Here is a 9969-nt window from a genome sequence, read left to right as displayed (position 1 = left end):
TTATCAAATCATTCACTAACAGAGATTTAGATGTGAGAGATCTGATATTTAATAGTCCACATTTGATTGTCCTATTACTTTCTACTATAAGAGGAGTCATCTTAATTTTAATTAGGTTCTTATGAATAACTCCTCTGGAGTTGATTCTTGATTTATATAATTTAGGTGGGCGGGGGGCAGACACAGTCTCTATGGGGTACTGGGAGCGTTGGGTGGGTAGCAGCTGCAAGGAGACAGCAGAGAGGCGTGTAAGACTGCGACCCTGCATCCTGGACTCAACTCTGGGTTGTCATAATTTAGGTTGTAAAACAAACTCGTCCAGATTTCTAGATAAGAGAGCCGCACCACCCAAAGTGGGATGGATGCCGTCTCTGCTAATCAGAAAACAAAGCAAAACAAGTGCTTTAAGTGGTGCAAGCGTATGTTGTCACTCAAAAATTCAGATGAACCTAGAAAATAGTGAGCTTAATTCCTAAACAATCTGGAAGCAAGCACAACGCAGTGCAAATACAGAAAACAGGAAATGAATATGGTTTACCGCAGGAAACAGCAGTCCGTCAAAGGTTCCACCAAGAGCAGATCCATGTGGTCCAGAGTGGAACACTGTGGTGTTATAATCCCAGTCCTGCATCTGTCTCCACCTCATGTTTGTCGATGGCTCTGTTCCTTTTTTCTAGATGCTGCCGTTCCATACCCAGTTACCACTTAAGTCTTGATTGGACCTGTGGCTCTGTCATGCCCTCCCAGTTCTGACTGCCACACCCACCACACCTGTCTTTACTCACCTGATCAGCCTGTGTACAGACTGCATGCTGTTCTGTTCCTTTGTCCTCTTGCCAGATCATTTGAAGCACTTTGTAGGTTTCATGCTCTCTGTCAGCCTCAGTTTTCTAGCCCTCCTGGTTTCACAGTATTTTTTGTTATTTCATAGTGTTCCCTCGTGTTCTCCTTCATGTGTTTTGAACTTTGGCTGTTTTTTGGACTTTGCTTCTAGCCTCTTCCCCTGGATTTATTGCTTGGCCTGGACTGTGACAATCCTCTGACCCCTGTTTGGAGTCTTGTTCTGCTTCTGCTTGTCCCAGCCTGGACTCCTAGTTGTGTAAGTCTCTGTTTCCCAGCGTTAATAATTCATCGTTTAGTTCCACTCACTTGTCTGCTGTGTTTTGTGTTTGAGTCCTGGTGTGTTCTGTTTTTTCTGGCCAAAGTAGTTTTGCAGTACAGAGCTTGTTTACATCCAAGTACATTACTTAGTTGATTTGGGTTTGAACTTCAGAAGGTCAACATCGGATGAAGGAATAACTGGCTCTCTCCGTTTCTTAATCACTATTAGCAATGGATTTTTTACATAAAGACCCAAATAACACCACCTCAGAGTTAATCTACTCCTAAATTTCCCCCTAACACACATACACTGTGAGATGTGTGCCTGAAAATGCACCAAACTGTGTGATAAATTTGCATGTACAGTAGATTGATCTGTTGTGTTTCATTCAGCAGGCTCTGGTCAGACCTCCTTTTTTTGTTGCAAATGTGACACAGTTTTCTTATCACTGTTATGACTGTCAATCCTGATCTATTATTTTGTGAAATTATTGTCACCAATTATGCTATATGTGATGACAGAAAATGTTCAAAACAGCATGTAAGTGAGTAGGCAGTGACATGTGTATAATTAACTTATTGTTCTACATCTGTGGGAGGCACCAGTGGTCTCAGCGTTGCATAACTCCACAGCGTTCTATATTGGCCACAGATTAATAAATGGTGTGTACTGTTCAGACAGACTTTGACACAGGGCTGGTCTGTGGCATAGGCAACATAAATGGTCGACTAGGGTGCCAAATGCCTGGAGGAGCATGCACAGGAAATTGTTCTTACTTGTTTGTATGTCACTTTTTTGTTTTTATTAATGGTACTGTCATGGGTGCATCCGTGCATGGGTGCCATAAGGGCGGTAAAGTTACACGAGCTCAGGACTAACTGGGGCCTATGAAATGTATGTACAACCAGGCATCACACCTATAGCTGTTAAATTCTATTTTTGCTGTGTTTGATTTCGCTTTACTAATAAAATTTAGAAGACAGCTTATGCCATGATAATGGTCTGACTTTAATAAAGGCATAAATTACTAAGAGCGTCACACTTTCTGTAAAGTGTCTTTAGTATCTTAACCTCCATGCAATTAGTGTTAGATTGTTGTCCTTTGCTGTAGGCTAATTAGCAACTAAGTCAATGTTTTTGTCAAATAAGATTAAAACTATGACACTACCACACTGAATATGTCCTTATATTTTTTCATGGGGCCCAAAACAGTCCCCTGAGTACTGTTACCCTTCTACTCTGAGATGAAATAGTGGTGACAGATAACACCAGTAATAAATATGCTATGCCCCATGTATATTAATGTACATTTCTTTGCTTCATTATTATTTTGGATCCAGCTAAAATTGAATCTGCAAGCTTGTTTACAGTCTTCATAATTATCTGCTCGTGTTTGTTGCCTTGCTGGATCTATTGCAAGAAATGCTGGCAGATACCAAGCTCTTAGTGATTACTTTGGTAAGTACAGTGCTGTCATAACTGATACAACCAGTGGCCCTCCTCATCTCCATCATGGCAACTACAAAATGTATTGTAGTATTCAGTCAGCAGCAGCACTTTATCTGAAAATGTCAGTAATCAGTCAACCCATTCTATGATGTGCAAAAATCTATGGTTTCTATAAATTTGTTCTTGTTATCCCACATTGTAGTTGTACAATACACATTCACAGCTATACCATTATCTGTCTTTCAGTATTTTACCATCATTCTATGCACAGTAAATTATTTACCCATGTTGTGTCTATACATGTTAGTCTCATGATGACTTGTGCAGTTGTCACAATTTCACAAAGAAGCCGTGGCATCTTTACTGGCATGGATTTACTTGCGGTTAGATGAATTACCCTTGGGTTTTTGCCATCCATTGTTCATGAACTGTGAAAGGACCCAAGGCTATAGGTACATTTTGCTCTGAAAACCTATGGCTGAAGGCTTTGAGACCAGCTGTAACTCCTCCAGTGTGTTAGTATACACCTCGTCTGGCTAGATTCACATAGTTCTATAACATTTTACTTGTTTTTAGGGGTATATGAGTTTTCTGAAAGTTTGAAGTAAAGCTAAATTATTTTGTAATACAAGCAGATTGACAAGGATTGAGGATAGTTTGCTTTGACTTATGATTCTCGTGAGTACTTTGGCTCTTGAATTAAAAACAAAAACATAACCTGGTCTTGTCTCCCATTAGGATCTTTGGTCTTGACTATGTATCTAGTCCATTTACTTTTTGGTAGCCTAGTTTTTCCTGTTCGTTTCTCCAACTCTTCTCCTTTTGAGGGTAACACAAACTATCAGAATGTAAATCAAACTAAGCACAGGAGGATACCAGCCGCATTACTCTTCCCCAGGGAAGAGACAAAAATGTATAATATCTCTGTTTGATTTTTGTTTGAATTAAACTGTAACACTACTGCTCCTCCTTATATACATGTATACAGACATTAGAGTTAACGGTTTTCTTTTAGGGGCATGCTAATCATGCAGCACACATTATGTAAAGTATGTGCACATAATGACACAAACACAAGACTCCTTGTGACAACTTCAAAATGTTTGTTTAAATTCTCAACCTGGCAGTAATCAGCATCTTGGTAAATGTCAGGCCAAATGATAAAGACCATTAGTTGCTGCTGTTAGTCTACTTGCTAAAAATTAGTGGATACATTTTCCCTCAGATGATGTCAAGACAGCAGAATATGGGTGCCTGGCTATACATGATTTGTTTTGGTGAATGCTTTTGCTTCTGGGAGGTCACACACACACACACACACGCCCCCTGCTGTTTTCATTTCTTATGGAAACTTTACATTGACTTACATTCATTTCCTGTAGACTTATCCTAACCTTAACCATAACCACTACTTGCTTAACCCTAACACCTCACCTTAACCTTACCCCAATATTAAAGCATGTTGCCACCCTAAAATTCAGTGATTTCCTTGTGGGGACCAGACGCTGCACTCCCATTTGGGGCTCTGAGAGGCCGAGTCCCAACAGTGTGCATGTGTTAACAGGTTTCGATCCCCATAAATGTAAGTAATACAAAGGCACACAAACACACACTGTTTAAAAAAAGCTAAACACAATCATATTAGATATGAGAAGTGCATTTGTAGAAAAGCAGACCTCAGAGGTAGTAAGAGGACTCCGCAAGGTTTCAGTAGTTGACAGACTGTTGAAACTGCTGATGATTTCATCTTTTTCATTTTATTCCAAAAAGACTTTTTCCCTTTTCTGTGCCACTCATTCAATCTAGTGCTATACAGAGTAATTTGCTGACCATCATTTCTTTTGCCCTGTATTACCTCATCACCTCAGTCCTATTTGGTGCAAAATGGAATCGGAATTGAAAACGAGTTACTGAGTGACTTTTTTAGTGTCTTTGAAAAGAGAATTTTGAGGGCAAGCAGCCTACCCCTGTCTCTTTAACTAAATGTTATTGCAGAAAGACGGACAGAATGGTGAAACCGTGTACACTATCAAGTTTGAGGCTGTCCACGAGGCTAATCCATCTCACAACTACTGACATTAAGCTCACATTGTGAGACGTAATGCAATTTATCTGCCTCATCAGCTAATGCAGCACAAATCCATTTTCGCTTAAACAAGAAGGGCCACATACATTACCTTGATGACCATGCAGAGTCAAGGGGGAACAACTAATGAGACTAAATGTAATTACTGTCTGCCTCTGATTTGAAAACAAAATAAACCCGCCTGCACTCCCAGTTGGGGCTCTGAGTGCTAGCACAAGAATAAACCTTCTTCATGTCACCACTTGGAGCCACAATGTTGTCCTGTCACTGACTAGATCAGCGTTCGCACTCTTGATTAGAATTGCCGTTAACCGGTGGTGCAGCCACCATACAATTCACAGCAACCATGAACTTATTAAAAACAGAAAATTACAGGTGTTGAGTTACTGACATTTGTAACGGTATCTCACAGAAACGTTTCGCTCAGTTTGCTGAAGTGCTTACTCTGAGCCACATAAGGTAAATGCCCCTCAGCCTCCTTCAACACCTGTCAGCCTGAGTCATGTGAAAACAATATATTTTGCCTTCCAAAGTTTCTGAAGTGCACTGAAAACAGAAAAATACCTGTTCTGTCTCTTTTCCTCTAATGCTCTCCCTCCCCCTGTAGCCCTTTCACATTTTCTTCATACAAGGTGACTTCCACACTTCTCTAGGATCATAATGCACCATGGAGGTTAAAGTAGTGAGATGTAAGACAAGTGCACTCTACTTTCTCTGTCTCCTCTCCCCTTCTTATGTCTTTCTCTTAGTTAAACCTTTGGTAAAATTAGGTATCCAAAAGTAAAGCTATTGTCAGGCAAATGTGAATCATTGCAGCATTGTGCTTCTTGCAGTGTGTGTGAAGGGAGATGTAAAATGTTAAGAAATGAAAGCTGTTAAATTAGGAGTTTAAGGTTCTGTAGGAATTGACATGCAGAACCTTCTCTCAGTCTCAGACTCATAAGACAAGTGTCTAATTTTCAGGGAGACAAGTTTACCCTCTAGCTTTTTCACTGAGAATGTTTATCCCAAGTAGGATTTATTTATTCATTATTGTTATTATTATTATTTTATTTATTTATGTTATTCCCCCATTTAACATATTAAGGAGAACGTGCAGTTGCTGATCATGTGGGAGTATGAATAATTAACAGGAAATAAACAAATAAAATAACAAAAAAGTAAATAATCTTATCATATCCAACAGCTGCTTTGACTATCCACCACCCCCACACCATTGCCTGGTAAAGGAAAAAAACTCCTGTTTGCGCAGTTAAGCTGCTTATAAATATTTGTAATTAAAATCACAGGGTGAAAGCAGGGAGAGTGGCGTCTTTATCGCTGGAGACACTGCTGCTGCAGGTGTCTTTGATGCCCAGGAAGTGGTTTTGATCTGACAGTACAGGAACGCAGAGAGACTCCAATCGGCTTGTCCCACTCAGCAGCTCCCCTCCCTGCTCTCACGTCACCTCCTCTCCCCCCCCTACCCTCACATTGAAGGGTTCATTACCCATTTGTTTTTGCATTTTCATTTGTTTCTTCCAGACCCTTGAAATCTTGTCATCCCAAACCTTTAAATTGTCCAACATTTTAAAAAGCACTCTTTTATTTTAAGGTTAACCTCCCCTGGGGAGTCGAGGTGCTGCAGGATGTAATGCAGTGCCATGTTCACTGCATTGTCCTCTGACCTGTTTGCCCATTAGGCAAACTGCAGGGGATCCAGCAGGGGATTTACGGTATCCTTCAGGTGGGCCAACGCCAGTTTTTCAAAGGACTTCATAACTAGATGTCAGGGCAACAGGTCTGTATGTCTGGTTTTATGTAACTGCATACATTTTTTTTTTTTGCTGAACTAAACAAATTTTTTCTATTAACAATGGATTAAATAACTATATGCAATGCCAAAGGGGTTGCTTATAGCAACAAATCCACTGAGAATCATCAGCTCACTCTGCAGCTCCTGTGAAGACGTATGGAGCATTTTAGTGTCTTTTAGTTCATTGTTTCAGTTTTACATTCTACAACTTCACTGGTTTGATTTACGCACACAACTGTCATCAGCTGTGTTTTCAAACAATTGGTTTCAGCAGCAAAGGTCTAAAAACCTGCTGCAGGCTGCCTGTGCAGCACGAAACAGCACACTACCAATATTAGCGACTTGCTAAAAATAGACGGTGCAGCTAAAGATGCAAATATTTTGCTCTGCTGCTAGCCTTCATTGGGTGATGAGAAACACAAATTAATGCTAATGTTGCTGGATGTGTTAATAGGTAGCTGTTTGCCATATTAGTCTTACAAGGTCCTGTATGTCAGCATTGTTTTTACACCTTGGTCCACTGCCCCCAAGTTGCCAAAAATCAGTTATTGTTGCACAAATCTTTAATTGTGATGAACCAAGAAGGTGGGCCATTAAGTCAAAAGTGCTGCCATGGCTTATTACAATGACTCCAGCACCTTTGGAATAATACAGCATTCCACTTAACTATGAGTTGCAGATGGAATCATAAATTCAAAATATCTCATTTGTTTTTGATAATGCTTGACATGGAGGCAGCCAAAGAACACAATAACACAAGGGAACATACATGGGGGGCAATGGGAGGTTGCGGTTGAGCTGATAGTTGGTGATCACTAAAGGAGACTTCAGTCTTATTAGTTACACTATATGGACAAAAATATTGGAACACCTTACAATTAGACCAACAGGGACTTTAATAACATTGCTATGGACAAAAATATTGGAACACCTTACCATTACACCAACAGGGACTTTAATAACATTGGATTCAAATACATAAACTTTAATATGAAGTTGGTCCCCCCCTTTACAGCTACAACAGCTTCTACCTTTCTTGGAAGGCTTTCCACAAGATTTTGGAGTGTTCCTGTGGAAATTTGTTTATTTTTTTTTTCATTTTGTAGAGCATTTATAAAGTCAGGCACTGATGCAGGGTGAGAAGGCCTGGTTTGAAATGTCCATTCCAATTTATCCCAAAGGTGTTCGATGGAGTTGAGGTCAGGGCTACTGTATGTGCGGGCCAGTCAAGTTCTTCCACACCAAACTCATCCAATCATGTCTTCTTGGACCTTGCTGTGTGCACTTGGGCACAGTCATGCTGGAATAGAAAAGTGCCTTCCCCAAACTGTTTCCACCAAATCGGAAGCAAAGTGTCATCCAAAATGTCTCAGTATGCTGAAGCATTAGGACTGGCCTTCACTGGAAGTAAGGGGTCTGGCCCAAACCCTGAAAAACAGCCCCATACATTGTCCCTCTTCCACCAAACTTCACAGTCAGCCCATCTGTCTGCCAAACAGAAGCGTGATACGCTGCTCCACAGAACACGTTTCCACTGCTACACAGTCCAGTGGAGGTGTGCTTTACACCACCTCATCTGACACTTGGCATTAGACTTGGTGATGTAAGGTTTGCATGTATCTGCTCAGCCATGGAAACCCACCGCACAGTGTTTGTGCTTACATTAATGCCAGTGGAAGTTCGGAGCTCTTCAGCTATGGCATCAGCAGAGTGTTGGTGACTTTAAGGCATTATGCACCTTAGCAGCTGTTGACTCTGCTCTTTGACTTTATGTGGTCTTCCGCTTAGTGGCTGAATCGCTGTTGTTCCTACAACACTTCAATAATTAAGAGGTGTGTCCCAATACTTTTGTTCATATAGTGTATATCTGACTGAATGTTTTGTTCCTGATGTTGAGCATATTTTATTTGGTGACACTTTGAATAAACAACATCAGCATTAAACAAATGCAGGTGAAACCTTAATAAAGATAGCATTGCTCAAACCATTACTTTCTATGGTATGACTGCACTGTCCATGGTGACATCTAACGGTGTCTGTGTGCCATATTGATTATTTCTGAAGTGTAACTGCAAAAACTGAAGAACAGTGACATTCCAATACTTTTGTTGGTTAGATTTCTCTAAGAGCATTTCTCTTTATTGGTTAAATTTAAACATCTTTTCACTAAGGACTAACAAAAAGCAATGGGTTCTCCGAACACTGATTTTATCATCAATAACACTGAGTCATAATTTCAAGCTACTGAAATGTCAATATCAGAGCTGGGAATTCAGCCAAGTGATGGCGTTAAAGGTTTGTTTGTGTTATAACCGAAACAGAAAACCAGAAGCTGGAATGAGAAAGGTGAAGGGAGAGAGAAAGACGAGACATAAACATCATTACATCAGAGGTTAGTCCCTGGTTTTCCTCCAGGATTTCACCTGCTAATGTACAACCATTTTCTGAAACCAGTGAGTCATGCCACAGACAAGCCAACCATTCTTATGTCTGGACATAATAGCAGAATTGAGCTTCTGTTTCTTTTGCTTGGCTGGATGTTCTCTCCTTGATACTGCAGAATAAGCCCAGTTGTATTTGCTCTGGTGAGAGGTATGACCTACAAGCATAGCATAGAATAAATAAATGCCTTTTTTTTCCACTTCCGATTGGCATCTAGCAAATACAGCAATAAAATGTACATGGGAACATACAGTTTTACTATTAGTGAGGAGTGTTCAAGAAAGCTTGCTGTTGAACAAGATGCCTGGATACATGTACTATTGCCAGGGCAGTAAATCACGCCTGTAGGCACACTCCACATTTGAAACACTGGCATCAACAGGAAAGTCTGGATGCCTGTCAATTGTGATTAATGTGAAGTCCCTCAAAAACATTGGAAATACATCAGAGAAACTTTCACGAGAAAGGTTACCAAAACACAAGTGCAGTGAACGAGGACATTGCTGAATTTTCACACTTTTCCCTTCTGTCCCCAATCATACCAGATGATTTGTCTCACAAGATTCATGAGCCCTTTCTCTCATGGGGAAATTGCTAGAACGCAACCTAATCCCACTGTTCTGGCTCCTTAGTAGCCATCCATAGAAAGAGAGAGAGAGAAAGAGCTATAGGAGTGCTGACACAACTGAATACAGTATCACTCCTCCTGGACCTGACACAAGGTGATGGCACATCCTGTCACACATTCCTTCTCTTCTAATTTGTTTGTGTCATCGCCCATGCACCTGTTCATGTTATTTCATGTTGGAGATTGAAGTGTAAGAGACAGCTGCTTCGCTTTCTGTCCTATCTGATAAGGCCGTTATTAATGCTGGTGCTGCCTGCATTGTTTGCTTGTGACACCGGTTGTGATTGATACTGTGTCAAGGCCAGAGGAAAGTTCCCCACTGGACGTCACCCACAATTAATGGGTGACTTTCAAAATAAAGGAAATAGAAGATGAAAATCAGGACCTACTGTATAATGATGGGGAACATTAGTAGAGCAGTGCAGGGCTGATGTCCGTCTCTGGAGTGACCTTTCAGGAAAAATGTA

General features: G+C 40.6%; 1 long non-coding RNA gene across 1 annotated transcript in view; it reads left to right on the top strand.

Moving 5' to 3' along the window:
* Positions 1–792: 792 nt before the first annotated feature.
* Positions 793–9969, top strand: part of LOC109968728 (uncharacterized) — a 35734-nt gene continuing 26557 nt past the window's right edge. The window contains exons 1-2 of the long non-coding RNA XR_002276165.1: positions 793–857; positions 995–1099. This is a non-coding gene — a long non-coding RNA (uncharacterized LOC109968728). The remainder of the gene's footprint in view (positions 858–994; positions 1100–9969) is intronic.

The sequence above is a fragment of the Monopterus albus genome, unplaced genomic scaffold, assembly GCF_001952655.1.
Source record: "Monopterus albus unplaced genomic scaffold, M_albus_1.0 scaffold160.1, whole genome shotgun sequence".
Taxonomy (NCBI): domain Eukaryota; kingdom Metazoa; phylum Chordata; class Actinopteri; order Synbranchiformes; family Synbranchidae; genus Monopterus; species Monopterus albus.
The sequence above is the reverse complement of the archived record's forward strand: the minus strand, read 5'-3'. Positions and strand labels throughout refer to the sequence as shown.